An 8828-nucleotide genomic window follows, 5' to 3' on the forward strand; every position below is an offset into this window, starting at 1 on the left:
GAAATGCCACCCCACACCATGACTGACCCACCGCCAAACCGGTCATGCTGGAGGATGTTGCAGGCAGCAGAACGTTCTCCACGGCGTCTCCAGACTCTGTCACGTCTGTCACATGTGCTCAGTGTGAACCTGCTTTCATCTGTGAAGAGCACAGGGCGCCAGTGGCGAATTTGCCAATCTTGGTGTTCTCTGGCAAATGCCAAACGTCCTGCACGGTGTTGGGCTGTAAGCACAACCCCCACCTGTGGACGTCGGGCCCTCATACCACCCTCATGGAGTCTGTTTGAGCAGACCCATGCACATTTGTGGCCTGCTGGAGGTCATTTTGCAGGGCTCTGGCAGTGCGCCTCCTTGCACAAAGGCGGAGGTAGCGGTCCTGCTGCTGGGTTATTGCCCTCCTACGGCCTCCTCCACGTCTCCTGATGTACTGGCCTGTCTCCTGGTAGCGCCTCCATGCTCTGGACACTACGCTGACAGACACAGCAAACCTTCTTGCCACAGCTCGCATTGATGTGCCATCCTGGATGAGCTGCACTACCTGAGCCACTTGTGTGGGTTGTAGACTCCGTCTCATGCTACCACTAGAGTGAAAGCACCGCCAGCATTCAAAAGTGACCAAAACATCAGCCAGGAAGCATAGGAACTGAGAAGTGGTCACCACCTGCAGAATCACTCCTTTATTGGGGGTGTCTTGCTAATTGCCTATAATTTTCACCTTTTGTCTATTCCATTTGCACAACAGCATGTGAAATGTATTGTCAATCAGTGTTGCTTCCTAAGTGGACAGTTTGATTTCACAGAAGTGTGATTGACTTGGAGTTACATTGTGTTGTTTAAGTGTTCCCTTTATTTTTTTGAGCAGTGTATATGAAGTTATTCTTGGTTCTCAGAGACCAGGCCATTTTTGACAATGTGAATGATGTGGATGACACAGTTGAGAGGCACTATATTGCATGTTTTTGAATGGGTGAAAAGTAGCCTTCCAGCAGACTGGGTTTCAGTCCAAATAAAGATGAGATTAGGGAAGATCTGTATGTTTTACCGAATCTATACATTAGCCATGGGGATAAATGGAAAGCATTGTCTAGTGTCAGAACAATACAATAAAAATACAAATGTTACTGACAGGCCTGCTGCTGAAAAGGTCTGGGTTAAACTGTTTCCGAGGTTGGATGTTACTGTATTATGGAAAAATGTATACTCATCTAGAAATAAATTGGAATGTGAAAGTAATTATTTTCAATTAAGGCATAATCGTATATTTACAAAAGTGGTCTTGCATCAAATTAATAGGGAATTTATAAGAGAAAGTGATATGTGGTGGGGTACCGGAAACTTTAATGCACTTGTTTGTAGAATGTGAGGAATTAAAATATCTTTTGTAAAGGAAATTTTATGTAAAAACTGGGATTTTTTTTTTTTTTAAGTATGTGTGGGAGGAATTGGTTTTGATTGGTATGTGTGATTAATGTGTATTTGTTGAATGTTGTTTTGAGTTTTGTTAGATTTGCTATTTTTTGTGGGAGAAATTATGCGTATTTTGAGGGGAAGGTTGTGGAGTGTTTAAGAAGCACATAGATATATTTTATTGTTATAGAATGGAACATTTTGATGAAGCTTTTGTTGAGGGGAGTGGGTTAATTGCAAGGGTGGATGGTGGAGGAATCACTTATTTTTTAAAGCATTGTTTTGTTATTTTATAGTTGATAGGGGGTTGCTTTTAACTGCCTATTTTTGGGAGTGAAATTTATGCTTTAGTCTTGACTATTTGTCAATTAGTCTTTCTGTATTTTTATTTCTTTGGGTTCTTTGTTTTGATAGGCAGGTAAACAATTCACCCCCTATGTTAGTCTAGTGTATTGTTCATTGTCACGCCCTGACCTTAGTTCCTTTTTTATGTCTCTATTTTGGTTTGGTCAGGGCTCGAGTTGGGGTGGGCATTCTGTTTTTTTCCTAGGTTTTCTTTTCTATGTGTTTGGCCTGGTATGGTTCCCAATCAGAGGCAGCTGTCTATCGTTGTCTCTGATTGAGAACCATACTTAGGTAGCCTTTTCCACCTGTTTTGTGTTGTGTCACCTTTCAGGACTGTTTTGATTTTCGTTGTTTCACTTTGTTATTTTGTGTTCAGTTATATTAAATTAACATGGACACTTACCACACTGTGTTTTGGTCCGATCTTTCCTGTTCCTCAGATGAAGAAGATCGTTACATTCATTCTATAGATATCGTAAAGAAGAAAACAAATACGCCTGATCTTGTCTGATCTCGGAAGCCCAGCAGGATCAGCCCAGGTTGGGAGACCGCTTGGGAATACCAGGTGTTTTACGCTTTTTGCCCAGTCAAGTATACTCTTCTCAAAACAATAATGGCAATTTTAAAATGGAATGGCTATTCCTTTTGCTCAGTTTTTTGAGTTACATAAACTTGAAATAGTCTATCCAACTATTCTTCTGTGGCGTACGGCCATACCAGCCTGAATACGCTATTCCTGATTGGAGAAGTGACGACAGGTGCGAGTGTTTGAGCTGCGAGTGAGTGTTTGCTGGAGAGCTATTTTTGTTTATTTTTGTGGATTTCGCAATATAATATATTGGTTTTTTCTTTTGAATAGTTTTAAGTTTGGTTAGTTTTCCCCCCTTGAGGTTTGGCTGCTTGGGGGAGAGCTTTTTTGGATTCATTTTTTGATTTACTATGACGGACAACATGGAAACGACAAACGGAATGGACAAGGACAACGAAAATGCGCAACGGAAGAAAAATGAAGATAAAGAAGGAATGAAATATGGCAAAGAATACACGGTGGCAATTGAGTTGGTAGGAGAAGAAAAGGTGACGACAATGGAACTACTACGAGCAATTAAGGAGGTGTGTGGAGAGGTGGTGGGATGCCGAATGAAAGGGGATAAGAAGTATGAAATTACGATGAGAAACGAAAAGGGAAAAGAACGTCTTATGGATGGATTACGGATAAAGGACACCAGGATTCTGGCGAGAGATATGAATGTGAATGAATTGGTGGTATCTTTCATGAATCTCCCAGTATACATAGAAGATAGTGTGATACTGGGCAAGCTGAGTAGCTGGGGAGTAACAGCCGTCTCGGAGATAAGGAGGAGAGTTTGGCCAGGAACGGAGGTGGTTGACGGGACACGATTTTGCAAGGTAAAATTCACAGAAAAAGTTACATCATTGCCATATTCTACAAGAATTGAGACGCTGGAGGGAGCAGAATACTTCAGGGTAATTCATGACAGACAGGTCAGAGTTTGTAGATTGTGTATTCAACCCGGGCACATAGTTAAAGACTGCCCGGAATTTAAGTGTTTCAAGTGTGGCAATCAAGGCCATTATGCGAGAGAATGTGTCGGAGAGAAGGAAAGGAATTTTTGTGGTGGATGCAGAAAGAGATTGGCGGAGTGCAACTGTGGAGAGGTTATGGCTGAAGAGGGGAGTCAAGTACTATTCGAGGAAGCAGTTGTATTGTCACAAGAAGGAGAGGACGTGGTGGAGGGTGGAGACACGGAGGAAGGAAGAAGGGAGAAGAAGGACCAGAAGATGAATGAAATTGGGAGCAGTATGGACTCAGAAATAAGAAGAGGGAGTTTTCAGGAGGAGGGGGGGAGTGGACTGGGGGGAAGCACAGCACTAACAAGTACCTCGGGGGGTGAAGAAATGGAGAGGGTTTTGAATTTGATGACAATACCAGAAACGGAGATGAACACGGGGAGCACAACGACTATACCAGAAACGGAGATGAACACGGGGAGCACAACGGATGTGGATGTCAAGAGTTTGAGTTGGCTGGATAACATGGACTTGGAGGAGATATCGGACACGGATGATGGGGAAAAGATTGAAAGAACGAGGGAAGAGGAAAGAAACTGGATAACAGGTAGAGGAAAATGAAATTATATTTTATTATTTAGTAGAATGGTCAATATAATGTCAATAAATGCAAATGGTTTGAGAACAATGGGAAAATTTAATAGAATAGTACAAATGAAGAATTCAGATATTTTATGTATTCAAGAGACGCACTGGGATAATGTATGTGTTTTAGAAGTTAAAAAAAATATGGAGGGATTTTATTTATGTAAACAATGGGAGGGGATATTCAAGTGGGGTTGCAATTTTATTAAGGAAGGATGTAGTAGAAAATGTGAAGAAGATATATAATGATAATAATGGGAGGATTTTAATTTTGGATTTTAAATATATGAATAGGGTTTTTAGGATTAAATATTTATGCGCCGAATAATGAGAGAGCGAAGGAATTTATTTTTAGAATTAGGGAAATGGTGCAAGGGTAACTGTATTTTAGTAGGGGATTTTAATGTTAAAATGGATAGACTAGATATGACAAGGGGAGCTATTTTTAGAAGTGACGTATCTAGGGGGGTTTTAAGGAAGATGATGGTTGAAAACAGTTTGATTGATATATGGAGGGAGGAAAATCCAGAAAAAAAGAGAATGTTCTAGAAGGCAGGTGGTTTTAGGGGTTTTAAAACAAACGAGGATAGATCTGGTTTTAGTAAAAGAAGGTTTAAGGGATTTTATTAAAGATATTAAGTATGTTTTTACAACTTTTAGTGATCATGCTGCATTGGTATTTTCTTGTGAAGAAAAGACACCTACTAAATCTGGTGGGATGTGGTGTTTAAATAATAGCCTGCTAGAGGAGGAAAATTATATTGAAATGATATCAGAATGTATTGGGAGGGCCAAAAGACAGCAGTTAATGGAGGAGAATATGGGGTGGTTGTGGTGGGAGGAGCTGAAAATCAAATGTAAGGAATTGACGATAAAATATGCTGTTAAGAGGAATTATTTTTTGAAAAAGAAGGAGAGGGAACTACGTCAGAAGGTTCAATATGAACTTGAGTGTATAGAAAAGGATGAAGATCATGGGGTGGAGGATTATTTACTGGCTAAGGATGCACTTGATGAATATGAGAAGAAGAAATGTTATGCGGCGATTGTAAGGAGTAGAGTGCAATATGCGATAGAGGGGGAAAGGTGTACTTCATTTTTCTTGAATTTAGAAAAAAGAAGGCAAGAGAAGACTTATATTACGGAGTTAATTAATGATAAGGGGGAAAAGGTTAATGATTTGGTGGGGATTCTGGATACGGTCGAGAGATATTATGAATGCTTATTTAAAAAAGAAAAGGTTAATGAATCCTGTATGGATAAGGTGCTTGATCATGTGGATACTAAGATAACAGAAGGGGGAAAAAACATGTGTGATGAAGATATGAGTCTAACTGACATTAAGGAGGCCATATTAGCTGCTAATTGCAATAGGAGCCCGGGGTCTGATGGCCTAACTGCAGAGTTTTATAAATCTTTTGCAGATTTGTTGGCTCCAATTTTAAGAAAACTGTATGAATATATTGAAAAGACTCAAGTGGTGCCAGATTCGCTGGCCACAGGAGTTTTAACCATATTGTATAAAAATAAAGGGAGTCGTGTAAATTTGGATAATTATCGACCGTTGACACTTTTAAATTGTGATTATAAGATCTTAGCCAAGGTCTTAGCTAATAGAGTTAAAAATGTTATGGGAGGAGTAATAGCAGAGACACAAGTATATAGTGTACCAGGGAGGGATATTTCTGACACAGTGGGAACAATAAGGGATGTGATAAAGCATATGGGGGAGGAAGGGGGGTTTGTGATGAGTTTGGATCTAAATAAGGCTTTTGATAGAGTTGATCATTCCTTTTTATTGCGTACACTTGGGAAATTTGGTTTTGGTGAAAGAATGATAGGTTGGATTAGATTACTGAATGGATCTGCAAGGAGCAGAGTAAAATGTAATGGGATTTTAACAGATTATTTTCCTCTGGAGAGATCTGTTAGGCAGGGATGTTCGTTATCAGCTGCTCTTTATAGTTTATCGGTGGAGCCGCTTGCAGCAATGATTAAAGCAAACAAATTAATTTGAGGTATACGGATACCGGATGGGGGAGAGTGTTATACAGCAATATGCGGATGATACTACATGTACTGTGATAGATGTTGAAAGTGTGAAGAATGTAATGGAGTGCTTTGAGGTATATGGCAAGGCATCAGGGGCAAAACTTAATGTTGAAAAATCTGAAATAATGTATGTGGGGATAGATGAAAAGGTGGACTGTGGATTCCCTTTCAAAAAGGCTGAAGGAAATATAAAGACTTTAGGGGTGGTGTTGGGGGTGGATGAAGAAGGGACGAGAGATGTGACATGGACTGGGGTTTTGAATAAAATAAAACATACTCTATCCTATTGGAAGGCAAGAAAACTGTTTTGAGGGGGAAAGTGGTGGTGATTAATTCATTGGTGGCATCCAAATGTATCTATGTTTTAAGTTCGTTGGATATGCACAATGGGTGTTAAAAGAATTCAATGGTTTGGTTACAGATTTCCTATGGGAGGGGAAGGGGACTAGGATTGCAAGGGCAACTCTTATCTCGGATTTAAAGGATGGGGGGTTGAAATTGGTGGATTTGGATGTGAAGAGAAAAGCAATGAGAATAAAAACTGTGCAAAAATACTTATATGGGGAGGGAGATTATGGATGGAAAAGGTTTTTTAAATATTTTTTGTACAGAAGTGGGGGTTGTGAAGAAAGTGGATTATTGATGTCATGGAAGAAGGAAATGTTGGAGGATTTGCCTGAGTTCTATAAGGAGGTGTTCTGGGCATGGGGGGAATTTCTTCCTCAGATTGAGTACACATGTACACATAAGGACAACATATTTAATCAGCCTGTGTTTTTAAATCGGAAAATAGAGAGTGGTGGGAAGGTGCTGTACAACAAATTGTTTATGAAGGCTGGGTTAATATTGGTAAAAGATTTTATTTACGAGGTTATACCTGGTTTTTTAAGGGGGCTGTCACGTTCCTGACCTATTGTTCCTTTTTCTTTTATTTATTTAGTTGGTCAGGGCGTGAGTTGGGGTGGGTTGTCTTTGTGTGTTTTTTGTATTTTCTAGGGTGTTGTATGGTTTAGGGGGTTAAGTAGAGTAGATGGTTTAGTGTTCAGTGTAGGTGTCTAGGAAAGTCTATGGTTGCCTGAATTGGTTCTCAATTAGAGACAGCTGGTTATTGTTGTCTCTGATTGGGAGCCATATTTAAGGCAGCCATAGGCTTTAGCTGTTGTGGGTAATTGTCTATGTGTAGTGTTTGTGTCAGCATTATCTGTCTTATTAGCTTCACGGTCGTCAGTTTGTTATTTTGTTAGTTCGTGTATAGTTGTTCGTTTCTTGTTTGTTTTCTCTCTTCTAAAATAAAAGATGTATTTTGCAAACGCTGCGCCTTGGTCCACTTTCTCACAAGAAGACGATCGTGACAGAATTACCCACCAAACCAGGACCAAGCAGCGTGAAAGGATGGAACAGCGCTTAGTGGAGGAATGGACCCGGGAAAAGGATGAGTGGAGAACAACCTGGGAAGAGATAGATAGGTGGGCGTGCGATCCAGAGAAAGTGCCGGAGCCTGCCTGGGATTCGCTGGAGCAGTGCGAGGAGGGTTACAGGATTATGGAGCTGGAGAAAGGAGCACGAAGGCGCGGTAGGAAGCGCCAAAAATTTCTTGGGGAGGGGCTCATGGGGAGTGTGGCGAGTCCAGATAGGAGATCTGCGTCAACTTCCCGTGCTACCCGTGAGGACCCTAAGAAGGAACCTGAGCCAGTCGGGCTGATATTGGAGGTGAGCAATGGGAATGATACAGAGACTGTTAAGGATTTATTGGGGAGGTTGGAGGAGAGTGAAATGAGGGAGCTGCTGTGTTGGTGCGTGAGGCACAAAATCCACCCGACAGAGCGTGTGCGGGAAGTGATGTTACCTGAGTCAGCTCTCCATGCTCGTCCTGAGGTGCGTGCTAACCGTCTGGGAATGACAGTCCCACGAACCAGGCCTCCTGTACGCCTCCCTAGTCCTGCACCTCCTGTAGCAGTTCCACGTGCTAACTCTCCTGTGGCAGCCCCTCGTACCAGTCCTCCAGTTCCGGCACCACGCACCAAGCCTTTTGTGCGTCTCCAGAGTCCAGTACGTCTTGTTTCTCCTCCCCGCACTAGCCCTGAGATGCGTGTCCCCAGCCCGGTACCACCAGTTCCGGCACCACGCACTAGGCCTAATGTGCGTCTCCAGGGTCCAGTATGCCCTGTTCCTCCTCCCCGCACTAGCCCTGAGATGCGTGTCCCCAGCCCGGTACCACCAGTTCCGGCACCACGCACTAGGCCTAATGTGCGTCTCCAGGGTCCAGTATGCCCTGTTCCTCCTCCCCGCACTAGCCCTGAGATGCGTGTCCCCAGCCCGGTACCACCAGTTCCGGCACCACGCACTAGGCCAAATGTGCGTCTCCAGGGTCCAGTATGCACTGTTCCTTCTCCCCGTACTCGCCCTGATGTGCGTGCCCTCAGCCCGGTACCACCAGTGCCGGTACCACGCACCAGGCCTATAGTACGCTTTGAGAGTTCAGTGTGCCCTGTTGTTGTTCCCCGCACTAGCCTGAAGGTGCGTGTCCTTAGCCCGGTACCTCCAGTTCCGGCACCACGCACCAGGCCTACAGTGCGTCTCAGCCGGCCAGAGTCTGCCGTCTGCCCAGCGGCGCCTGAACTGCCCGTCTGCCCAACGGCGCCTGAACTGCCCGTCTGCCCAGCGGCGCCTGAACTGCCCGTCTGCCCAGCGGCGCCTGAACTGCCCGTCTGACGTCTGAACTGTCCGTCTGCCAAGCGCCGCATGAACTGCCCGTCTGTATTGAGCCTTCAAAGCCGCCCGTCTGCCATGAGCCTACAGAGCCGTCCGCCAGACAGGAGCCGCTAGAGCCTTCCGCCAGACCGGAG

This window comes from Salvelinus namaycush, chromosome 12 (genome assembly GCF_016432855.1).
Source record: "Salvelinus namaycush isolate Seneca chromosome 12, SaNama_1.0, whole genome shotgun sequence".
NCBI lineage: Eukaryota > Metazoa > Chordata > Actinopteri > Salmoniformes > Salmonidae > Salvelinus > Salvelinus namaycush.